General features: G+C 55.8%; 3 non-coding genes across 3 annotated transcripts; 2 read left to right on the top strand and 1 right to left on the bottom strand.

The window, feature by feature from the left end:
- Window positions 1-1,792: 1,792 nt before the first annotated feature.
- Window positions 1,793-1,984, bottom strand: LOC140214656 (U2 spliceosomal RNA). The gene has a single exon (XR_011891592.1). It is a non-coding gene; the product is annotated as a U2 spliceosomal RNA (small nuclear RNA).
- Window positions 1,985-7,635: 5,651 nt separating this feature from the next.
- On the top strand, window positions 7,636-9,450 carry LOC140214659 (small subunit ribosomal RNA). Its single transcript, XR_011891595.1, has one exon. It is a non-coding gene; the product is annotated as a small subunit ribosomal RNA (ribosomal RNA).
- Window positions 9,451-11,024: 1,574 nt separating this feature from the next.
- On the top strand, window positions 11,025-11,177 carry LOC140214663 (5.8S ribosomal RNA). The gene has a single exon (XR_011891598.1). It is a non-coding gene; the product is annotated as a 5.8S ribosomal RNA (ribosomal RNA).
- The last annotated feature ends 215 nt before the right edge of the window (window positions 11,178-11,392 follow it).

Genomic DNA, 11,392 nt, shown 5'->3' with positions numbered 1-11,392 from the left:
ACACACGCGAGACAGATCGCGTATAGAGCCAACCGTTGGCAAGCACGCGTCTAGCGTAGCAGCAGAACCGATCGCGGTTGCGATAACCCATCGTTGGCAGCGAAAAAGAAAAACACCCACACGCAGTTTGTAGCAATAACCGTACAAATCAATGTGGTTTTAAATATAGCTTCACTGGTCACCCAAGAAGGGCACCGAAACTTTCTCATGACGCACACCGCTGTAGTCCACAAAGAACAAAGCGCACAAAATAGATATGATACAGCCGCACCGCATTATTTCGTGTTTTCACCATTTCATTACTTTCGTGTGCATGCGCGCTAGGGCCACGCAGGCCAGGAGTAAAAGGCACGAAAAAAAAAAAAAAAATGGTACGCAATCCTAAGCTTTGACTTGACTGCTGTGGCACTCGCATTTGTGTTCTTTACCTTAGGCGAACGCAATGCGCAAACTGAACTGGAATTTCCAATAATGGAAATTCCTGTTTGGCTCATATTTGCGTTTTTCGCCCGAGCAAGCGCTTCACTGCACTACGCTTTGCCCCTTCAACGTGGCTACACTGCCCGGCAGGCGTGTTCTGCGTAGGGCCGAACCTGCAGGCAAAAAGCATGGGCGCCGCCATCTTGTTGAGAGCGGCGCCAGGGACACAATCGCGCCTAGCTCATTGAGTTTTCCCCCAAAACTGAAAAAAATTTGACTTCATTAAACGAGAAAGATGCCACGAGTGTCCCAACAAAAAGCTTTGAGGATTACCGAAGGGTAACTGAGGGCGACGCAACGGGCTCTGGAAAGAAGGATGATGGGTGTGGCGTCACGGGGGGATCGGAATAGAGCAGATTGGGGTGTGCGAGAACAAACGCTCGTTAATGACACCAAAGTTTAAACCAGGAAAAACAAATGGGCATGCGCAGGGCATGCAATCTGGGGGGAAGATAACCGGTGGCCATTAAGGGTTACAGACTGAATTCCGAGAGGAGGGAAGCGTAGCAGGGGGTGGCAGAAAGGTAGGAGGGCAGATTAGATTAGGGACTACATGGCGACAATCGGCACCTGACCGGGGTACTTGGAGGATCATGGGAGATGCCTTTGCCCTGCAGTGGGCGTAGCCAGGATGATGATGATGATGATGTTCATGATGAAAAGGTAGCAACAGGTCTTCGTAACATACAGGTTAGAAAGATGAGGCACCTTTTAACCCTTGAATATATTTCGCCACATTCGGGCATACGACAAGTTTGTTTTCGAGGCGCTCGGTCCCACTGCTGCGAAAATGTGTACACAAAGGCTGCACAGTAGTTGCCAGAAATCGGGCACTCTATTTTTCTTTCATAGGGAATCTTTCTTCCACTTGGGCAGCGGATTTCGGCGGCAGGGCGAGCTTGCGTGGGCGCGGTGGTTTACGGATCCAAGCGATAGTGAACTCCAAAATCCAGTGTTGGCTTTGAGTGGGATTCATATTGATTGCGAACCCCACGGCTAATCCTACCCCCCATCCCCCCAAGTGGCTCTTTACAGGAGACAATCATTCAGAGACATCGGACAAATAGGAATTCTGGTTCTTTCTTTTGCTTTCATTAATTTTTCTCGAAGCCCATAACTAGAAATTTGCTGGAGCGGCTGTCCCATTTGCGACGCAACAAGTGCGACGCTACACACAGATGGAGTGGCAGTTTAATTACTCTCGTGGTCCGCGAACCGGCATCGTTGCGTGTAGTATAGGAATGGTGCGTGTCAAGTCAGTGCTCGCGTTGAGCTTGTGCTCTTCATTTTGATTGAATGAAGTCTCACCTAAGTGAGCGGGGCCGATCCCGGAGGTAGTGCAATACCGGGCCGACCTGCGGCGGAGGTGAAGCAGGCTTCAAGCACTCCGCCAACTTCCAAAAATAGGTTTAATATCGTGGGTCCATATAGAACCCGTATCAGATATTAAGCTGATAAGAACAGAGTTTTTTATTTATGCTAGTTACAAATACATCAAAAATATGTTACAAAACCAAGGAAAAAACGGATAAAAGGTGTATAATCTAAAAACGCAAACAAATGACTAAAAAAACTAGTTAGTGGTGTTAGTGATAAAAGGCTAAAACTGTAAAGGTGTAAAATACATGGCAAAACGCTTCTCTAAAACATAAAAGATCATTAAGAGGTGCCTACATGGGCTTTAAAAATCTTCGTAGATGGGCTTCGTAAATCTTCGTACATGGGCTTTAAAAATCTACACTTTGATCTTAGCCAAAAGGCCGAGAAGCGATGTCCTTCACTTCACTTCATTGTACTACTGCCTTGTGGGCGCCCTGCCGACATGGGTAACCTCAGCAACAGCGTGGGCAATATTATAAAATTCAGCCTGTGTACAGACTCAACGCTCCCTATCTCACGGATGAATTCGCAACGCCTCAGTCTTTCGCTGTTAACGAAACGCTGTCGCGTAGAAACGAGACCCGAGTGCAAGCTTGCTTGTAACGCGAAACCAACCAAGGCAACCTCGTAGAAAACGGAACAGGCGAGCGGAAAAAAAACGCGCCAGGGGAATGCTTACTTCCGTCTGAATGCGACCGCTCAAGGTGACCTTCCTTGAGGGCTTCGTTTCAAGCCCGTGTGCAATTGTAATATACTACGCGCATTTCCTTCATTTCTTTTTATTTACCGCAAGGCCCACTGAAAATTTTGATACGGCACAGGCCGGGACGGATCGCAACGTGTCGAATCGACCGGTAGAATTAGGTAGCATGCCCCATGTACGAAGACGAGCAACATAGAAGTGAATGACAAAATAAATATAGAAAACGCTGCACACTCCTTCCAACCGGAAACATAGAGGGGAGAAAGATCGCCATCTGAAACACAGGCATTGTAAAAAAAAGAAAAAAAAAAGTGCTACCTCATCATCTTTACCATTACCGTGTGTGTGTATGTATATATGCATGTGTGTGTGTGTGTGTTTGTGTATTTATATATATATATATATATATATATATATATATATACGCACACATGCTAGCATAGCTTAAACGCAGCTGGAAAGCTCAGCCTTGCACAAGAACCACCCCCTGTCGCAAACCCCTTTGAAACATTCAAATGCCAAACACGAGTAGAGCGAGGTCGTTCGAACCTGGCGCCAAAACGCATTGGCGCCATCTGTGTACGGAACTAGGAAAACCTGCGGACTTTGCAATACAGAAAGAAAGGTAGATGGCGCGAGCTAACGCTCCATTGCATACTAAGAACGAGAGTTAGTGAATAATGGCAGAAACGTCTTGGGAAGAGAAAAAAAAAAAAAACACGCAAAAGTTGTTGGCTTGTGCAAGCACTCTATGTTACAGCGATTAAAGAGCATAGCATCTTCTACAACAGCAGCTACAAAAAGAAGAAGAACGTGAGAGAGGGAGAGAGACAGGCGTGTTTCTTTGGAATGCAGAGCATGCAGCACATACTATAAAGTGCCAAAGAGACGGGGAAAGCAGATGGCGCGAAGGTGTATGTCCTCAAAGCTTGAAAGCAATTTCTAAATTACATGTACCGAAGTCCACCTACTCTCATCAGGTTGCTCCCGCCTCCAGTTGCGTTTAAAGTGAAATTACAGTCGCCTCAAAGGCAGACAGAGAGAGAGTGAAAATAGGTACACTTGCTTCGCGCAGCTGCAGCCGTTCAAATTTTACAGCAAGAGCACTCCCGAAGCAACAAAGTCCGCTGCCGCCTGGGCGCAATGCGCTCGCTTCAGTAAATTGCCGTGCTGGCCTCGGCAACCAAGAGGTGTAGTGCGGCAGACTGCTGCATTGTAGCACACCGCAAACCGTGCAGACGTAAGCGATCGCCTCGACATCGCTGCGAGCGCTCGAAGAGACAAAGTCCGAAACCACGTGTGCCGGGGCGGTGCGAGCGCGACGCCTTTGACGCAACTTTTGCGTACAAGCCGCCGCACCGCCACGACGGAATCGCTGGCATCCCGCACGCAGCTGCATTGTGTCACGCCGGCAATCGTTGAAACACCACGCAGTCGTCGGCGTCGGCCCCGACATGGTTGCGAGCGCTGGAAGAGACAAAGTCCGAAACCGCGTGTGCCGGGGCGGCGCGAGCGCGACGCCTTTGACGCAACTTTTGCGTACAAGCCGCCGCACGGACACGACGGAGCCGGTGTCACCCTGCAGAGGGCTGCACTATAGCACGCCGGGAACCGGCAAAGAACCGCGCAGACGTCGTCGTTGGCCGCGGCGTTGCCGCGAGCACGCGAAGAGACAAAGTCCGAAAGGACGTCAGCCGGGGCGTCGAGCACGCCGCCCGCACTGTTCGCACGCGTGCTCGGAAATGGCGAAGGGGCCGCGCTAGCGTGCCTTGAATCGGTGAGCGGCGGTACCGCGGCGATCGCCAGAGCTCGAATCCGCCCTGCAAAAGCCAAATATTGGCGCTCGGCTCGGCGCAGTACGCCGCCGCGTCGCACGAGTACGGCCCCATGGAGGTCTGGGCACTTATCGCTGCTACTGTAAGGGGCCGTACGGCCCCGGCCGACATTGTACCGTAGTGCGATTTTCGGCTTGCGCGTGCTCGTGGCGTAGTCCGCGCACCGTTCCGACGTCGACAATCGTGCCCACGACTACGCGAGCGCTGGAAGAGACAAAGTCCGAAACCGCGTGTGCCGGGGCGGCGCGAGCGCGACGCCTTTGACGCAACTTTTGCGTACAAGCCGCCGCACGGACACGACGGAGCCGGTGTCGCCCTGCAGAGGGCTGCACTATAGCACGCCGGGAACCGGCAAAGAACCGCGCAGACGTCGTCGTTGGCCGCGGCGTTGCCGCGAGCACGCGAAGAGACAAAGTCCGAAACGACGTCAGCCGGGGCGTCGAGCACGCCGCCCGCACTGTTCGCACGCGTGCTCGGAAATGGCGAAGGGGCCGCGCTAGCGTGCCTTGAATCGGTGAGCGGCGGTACCGCGGCGATAGCCAGAGCTCGAATCCGCCCTGCAAAAGCCAAATATTGGCGCTCGGCTCGGCGCAGTACGCCGCCGCGTCGCACGAGTACGGCCCCATGGAGGTCTGGGCACTTATCGCTGCTACTGTAAGGGGCCGTACGGCCCCGGCCGACATTGTACCGTAGTGCGATTTTCGTCTTGCGCGTGCTCGTGGCGGTGTCCGCGCACCGTTCCGACGTCGACAATCGTGCCCACGACTACGCGAGCGCTGGAAGAGACAAAGTCCGAAACCGCGTGTGCCGGGGCGGCGCGAGCGCGACGCCTTTGACGCAACTTTTGCGTACAAGCCGCCGCACGGACACGACGGAATCGCTGGCATCCCGCACGCAGCTGCATTGTGTCACGCCGGCAATCGTTGAAACACCACGCAGTCGTCGGCGTCGGCCCCGACATGGTTGCGAGCGCTGGAAGAGACAAAGTCCGAAACCGCGTGTGCCGGGGCGGCGCGAGCGCGACGCCTTTGACGCAACTTTTGCGTACAAGCCGCCGCACGGACACGACGGAGCCGGTGTCGCCCTGCAGAGGGCTGCACTATAGCACGCCGGGAACCGGCAAAGAACCGCGCAGACGTCGTCGTTGGCCGCGGCGTTGCCGCGAGCACGCGAAGAGACAAAGTCCGAAACGACGTCAGCCGGGGCGTCGAGCACGCCGCCCGCACTGTTCGCACGCGTGCTCGGAAATGGCGAAGGGGCCGCGCTAGCGTGCCTTGAATCGGTGAGCGGCGGTACCGCGGCGATCGCCAGAGCTCGAATCCGCCCTGCAAAAGCCAAATATTGGCGCTCGGCTCGGCGCAGTACGCCGCCGCGTCGCACGAGTACGGCCCCATGGAGGTCTGGGCACTTATCGCTGCTACTGTAAGGGGCCGTACGGCCCCGGCCGACATTGTACCGTAGTGCGATTTTCGTCTTGCGCGTGCTCGTGGCGGTGTCCGCGCACCGTTGCGACGTCGACAATCGTGCCCACGACTACGCGAGCGCTGGAAGAGACAAAGTCCGAAACCGCGTGTGCCGGGGCGGCGCGAGCGCGACGCCTTTGACGCAACTTTTGCGTACAAGCCGCCGCACGGCCACGACGGAGCCGGTGTCACCCTGCAGAGGGCTGCACTGTAGCACGCCGGGAACCGGCAAAGAACCGCGCAGACGTCGTCGTTGGCCGCGGCGTTGCCGCGAGCACGCGAAGAGACAAAGTCCGAAACGACGTCAGCCGGGGCGTCGAGCACGCCGCCCGCACTGTTCGCACGCGTGCTCGGAAATGGCGAAGGGGCCGCGCTAGCGTGCCTTGAATCGGTGAGCGGCGGTACCGCGGCGATCGCCAGAGCTCGAATCCGCCCTGCAAAAGCCAAATATTGGCGCTCGGCTCGGCGCAGTACGCCGCCGCGTCGCACGAGTACGGCCCCATGGAGGTCTGGGCACTTATCGCTGCTACTGTAAGGGGCCGTACGGCCCCGGCCGACATTGTACCGTAGTGCGATTTTCGTCTTGCGCGTGCTCGTGGCGGTGTCCGCGCACCGTTGCGACGTCGACAATCGTGCCCACGACTACGCGAGCGCTGGAAGAGACAAAGTCCGAAACCGCGTGTGCCGGGGCGGCGCGAGCGCGACGCCTTTGACGCAACTTTTGCGTACAAGCCGCCGCACGGCCACGACGGAGCCGGTGTCACCCTGCAGAGGGCTGCACTGTAGCACGCCGGGAACCGGCAAAGAACCGCGCAGACGTCGTCGTTGGCCGCGGCGTTGCCGCGAGCACGCGAAGAGACAAAGTCCGAAACGACGTCAGCCGGGGCGTCGAGCACGCCGCCCGCACTGTTCGCACTCGTGCTCGGAAATGGCGAAGGGGCCGTGCTAGCGTGCCTCGAATCGATCGGCCGGGGGCCCCGTAGGGCGACAGACAGGCAATTGTGCAGGAAACCGTACTGGCCATTGGCGAGAAATTGCCGTTCGCGCATTCGGTGGACGCGCTGCGCTTTCACGACTTCGGCATTGTGCTGCCGACGTAAGCTTTCAATCTTGCTCGCGGCGTTACGAGGCGGCACGATTTTCGCCAAACGCTCGTCGAAAGTGGCACGAGTACGGCCCCATGGAGGTCTGGGTACTTATCGCTGCTATTATATGGGGGTCCCAGAGAGCAGTCGCCCCCAAAGCGACCTGGGTGTTTGATATGCGGCGGGCTTCGTGCCCGTCAAGCGTGTCCCCGGTATCGCTCCCGTGGATCCCACAGCTGACGTCTGCAGCCTCATCCGCTTGATGCGTTAGGGGCTGGTTGTCGGACGACGCTTTTTCCACGATATCGAAGTGTGTTCCGCATCGTCCTCGGACGAATCAAATACGAAAGCGCCGAAGGCGCGGGCGTGACCCGTCGCCTAGCGGCTTTGCCGTCTCGGCTACGTTGCAAGTGTCGGTCGGTCCACCAGTGCTGCGGGCTCGAGAGAAACCGCAAGCCGCGATCGAGTCGACACAACCGGTCTATCGAGAATGTTGCGTGCTTCTTGCCGCGTGGCGATACCCGGCCCTGCGGGGAGGGCGCCGTTGCGAGCTCGAACGCCGTCGTCTCGGACTGTGCAAAGTGCTACCCTTTGCGAGAACGAAGCGTGTTGGGGCGCCTGAAGGTGGCCTCGGCATCGCAAAAACGGCGTCCGGCCTGCTTGAAAGGCTGGACGCGCAGTTGAACGATTACCTGGTTGATCCTGCCAGTAATCATATGCTTGTCTCAAAGATTAAGCCATGCATGTCTAAGTACATGCCGAAATAAGGCGAAACCGCGAATGGCTCATTAAATCAGTTATGGTTCCTTAGATCGTTTCTTCCTACTTGGATAACTGTGGCAATTCTAGAGCTAATACATGCAGTGAGCCTGAAGCCCTTTGGGCGACGGGTGCTTTTATTAGACCAAGATCGATCGGGTTTCGGCCCGTATTGTGTGGTGACTCTGGATAACTTTGTGCTGATCGCATGGCCACGAGCCGGCGACGTTTCTTTCAAGTGTCTGCCTTATCAACTTTCGATGGTAGGTTACTTGCTTACCATGGTTGTTACGGGTAACGGAGAATCAGGGTTCGATTCCGGAGAGGGAGCCTGAGAAACGGCTACCACATCCAAGGAAGGCAGCAGGCGCGCAAATTACCCACTCCCGGCACGGGGAGGTAGTGACGAAAAATAACAATACGGGACTCTTTTGAGGCCCCGTAATTGAAATGAGTACACTCTAAATCCTTTAACGAGGATCAATTGGAGGGCAAGTCTGGTGCCAGCAGCCGCGGTAATTCCAGCTCCAATAGCGTATACTAAAGCTGCTGCGGTTAAAAAGCTCGTAGTTGGATCTCAGTTCCAGACGAGTAGTGCATCTACCCGATGCGACGGCTCGGACTGAACATCATGCCGGTCCTTTCTTGGTGCACTTCATTGTGTGCCTCGAGAAGGCCGGTGCTTTTACTTTGAAAAAATTAGAGTGCTCAACGCAGGCGAGTCGCCTGAATAAACTTGCATGGAATAATAGAACAAGACCTCGTTTCTGTTCTGTTGGTTTTTGGAATACGAGGTAATGATTAAGAGGGACAGACGGGGGCATTCGTATTGCGGCGCTAGAGGTGAAATTCTTGGACCGTCGCAAGACGAACTACTGCGAAAGCATTTGCCAAGAATGTTTTCTTTGATCAAGAACGAAAGTCAGAGGTTCGAAGGCGATCAGATACCGCCCTAGTTCTGACCATAAACGATGCCAACCAGCGATCCGCCTGAGTTACTCAAATGACTCGGCGGGCAGCTTCCGGGAAACCAAAGTGTTTGGGTTCCGGGGGAAGTATGGTTGCAAAGCTGAAACTTAAAGGAATTGACGGAAGGGCACCACCAGGAGTGGAGCCTGCGGCTTAATTTGACTCAACACGGGAAAACTTACCCGGCCCGGACACTGGGAGGATTGACAGATTGAGAGCTCTTTCTTGATTCGGTGGATGGTGGTGCATGGCCGTTCTTAGTTGGTGGAGCGATTGGTCTGGTTAATTCCGATAACGAACGAGACTCTAGCCTATTAAATAGGTGCGGGGTTCCCAGCACCTTACAACCTTCTTAGAGGGACAAGCGGCTCCTAGCCGCACGAAACAGAGCAATAACAGGTCTGTGATGCCCTTAGATGTCCGGGGCCGCACGCGCGCTACACTGAAGGAAGCAGCGTGTCTTTATCCCTGTCTGAAAAGACTGGGTAACCCGTGGAACTTCTTTCGTGATTGGGATAGGGGCTTGCAATTGTTCCCCTTGAACGAGGAATTCCCAGTAAGCGCGAGTCATAAGCTCGCGTTGATTACGTCCCTGCCCTTTGTACACACCGCCCGTCGCTACTACCGATTGAATGATTTAGTGAGGTCTTCGGACCGATGTCCGGCGCGGCCTTTCGGTTGCGCCGGTCTGTTGGAAAGATGACCAAACTTGATCATTTAGAGGAAGTAAAAGTCGTAACAAGGTTTCCGTAGGTGAACCTGCGGAAGGATCATTACCGGATTGTGAAGGGTGGCGAGCGCCATTGTTTCTACCCCGTGTGGGTGAAGCAGCTCGCTGCGCCCGACGCTTTCCGCCGCTGGCCCCGCTTGGACGCGGGGACGGCTATACCCGAACATGCCGGGGACTGCCTGAATTTTGAGGGGCGCCCCGTGCCAAATTTGTTGCGCCCAGTGGACGCCGGCTGCAACCTTGGACGGTTGGCTTGGCCGCGCCCGCGGGTAGAAACGGCGTAACGCACACTGGGTGGGCTTTCTGTCCGCTTTGGCGCTCTTGCGCGGAATGGGAGTAAGACGACCCGACCTGCTGCTTTGCCCAGTACGAGGGGAACGGCGAAGCGTGCGGTCGGTCAAGGAACTGACGGTCGAGAGCTAATGCCGCTGCCGCTTAGTACACACACGGAACCGTGGTGCGAGCGCTCTCCCGTCCTCCGCGGCAAACGCTGCCGAGTCTGAAAAGTCTGGCGGCTGCCGGTCGCTTCCTGCGGCGAGTATGGAGTAACGACCCGACTTTGTTGCCGCCCAAGTACTAAAGGAACGGTGTGGCGCTCGGTCGGTCATGGAACTGTCGGTATGAGGGTGCGGCTGCCAAGTACGGAAGGAACCGTGGCCTAAAGTGCTCTCCCGTCCTCCGCGGCAAATGCCACCGAGTCCGAAAGGGCCGGAGGCTGCCGGTCGGCTCCTGCTCGTGACGCGCGAGGTGTCGAGATCGCGGTTTAATGCGACGACGTCTGCAGGCTATTCGCCCGCCGCCGAGGGAAAGGCGGCGTTGCTGCGAAGTACCGAAGGAAACGCGGCTTTGCTACGTCGGAAGCGTTCTGCGGTTAGCGGACTTGTGCGCTTTGGGAAGGCGCCGCACGTCGAAAGAGGAAGTACGGACAGACGAGGGACTGTAGTCCCGGATTCGAACGCACTTGCGGCCAGGCCCTTGCTGGCTTCGTCTTCCGCCTCAAGTAGACTTGTTGTGGCGCCGGCGCAGGGAGCCGTCCCTGGCACTGGCCGAGTGGTTTTGGAGAGCTGCGCGAGTACGCGCGCCGGGCTCTTGTCTTTCGTCTCAAGTAGGCTGTTGGATCAACAGCGGTTATGCTGCGGCGATCTGCCGATGCGAAAGTGTGTGTGTGTTTGAGGCCCTTCTATGAACCTACTGCTGACTGAAGCGAAGCACGTCGATGGGGGTGAAGCCCTGCCCGTGGCCGTGTAGCCGTTAAAGACTCCACAGCGGCTTAGCCCTAATCATGGCTCTGTCGCTCTTTGCAATTTTTAGTGGAGCGATGTGAACGTGCACACGAGACACACGGGTCCGGTGGTTGGATGGCAGGTAAAACCGGCTTCGAGTGCGCGCAAACGGCATAAGCTACCTCGAGGGCAAGCGAGGAAGGCGTGGGCGCAAAACACACGCGCGAGTAGCAGGAGTGGAGTGCCATTAGGCTTTCAGCTGCTGAGACGCGGCCGCCGAAAGAGCGAGACTGGAGGAGCGCACGCCGAAAGGCGCTCTTCGAAACCACACACAGGGAGACGCCACGTGCCTAAAACCCTGGTTGTACTGTACTGAATTGAACAAACTATTTTTCACGACTCTAAGCGGTGGATCACTCGGTTCTCGGGTCGATGAAGAACGCAGCCAGCTGCGAGACTTGGTGTGAATTGCAGGACACACTGAGCACTGATTCTTTGAACGCACATTGCGGCCTTGGGTCTTCCCTTGGCTTCGTCTGTCTGAGGGTCGGATCACATATCAAGAGAGACTTCGGCGCACAGGGAACGTGCGTCCGTCGACTCGTTTTGACCGCGTCGGCATCATGGACAGTACGTTGAGCGCTAAAGCCACGCGCCAGCGGCCTCACGAGAGGGAGACGGTGGCAAACCGTTGTGCCAATTCTTCGAAAAGACGGAAACGAGGCATTACTACTGCAGCGTGACGAGTGCGCGCCTCTAGCAAGA

This window comes from Dermacentor andersoni, unplaced genomic scaffold (assembly GCF_023375885.2).
Source record: "Dermacentor andersoni unplaced genomic scaffold, qqDerAnde1_hic_scaffold ctg00000538.1, whole genome shotgun sequence".
Classification (NCBI taxonomy): domain Eukaryota; kingdom Metazoa; phylum Arthropoda; class Arachnida; order Ixodida; family Ixodidae; genus Dermacentor; species Dermacentor andersoni.
The sequence above is the reverse complement of the archived record's forward strand: the minus strand, read 5'-3'. Positions and strand labels throughout refer to the sequence as shown.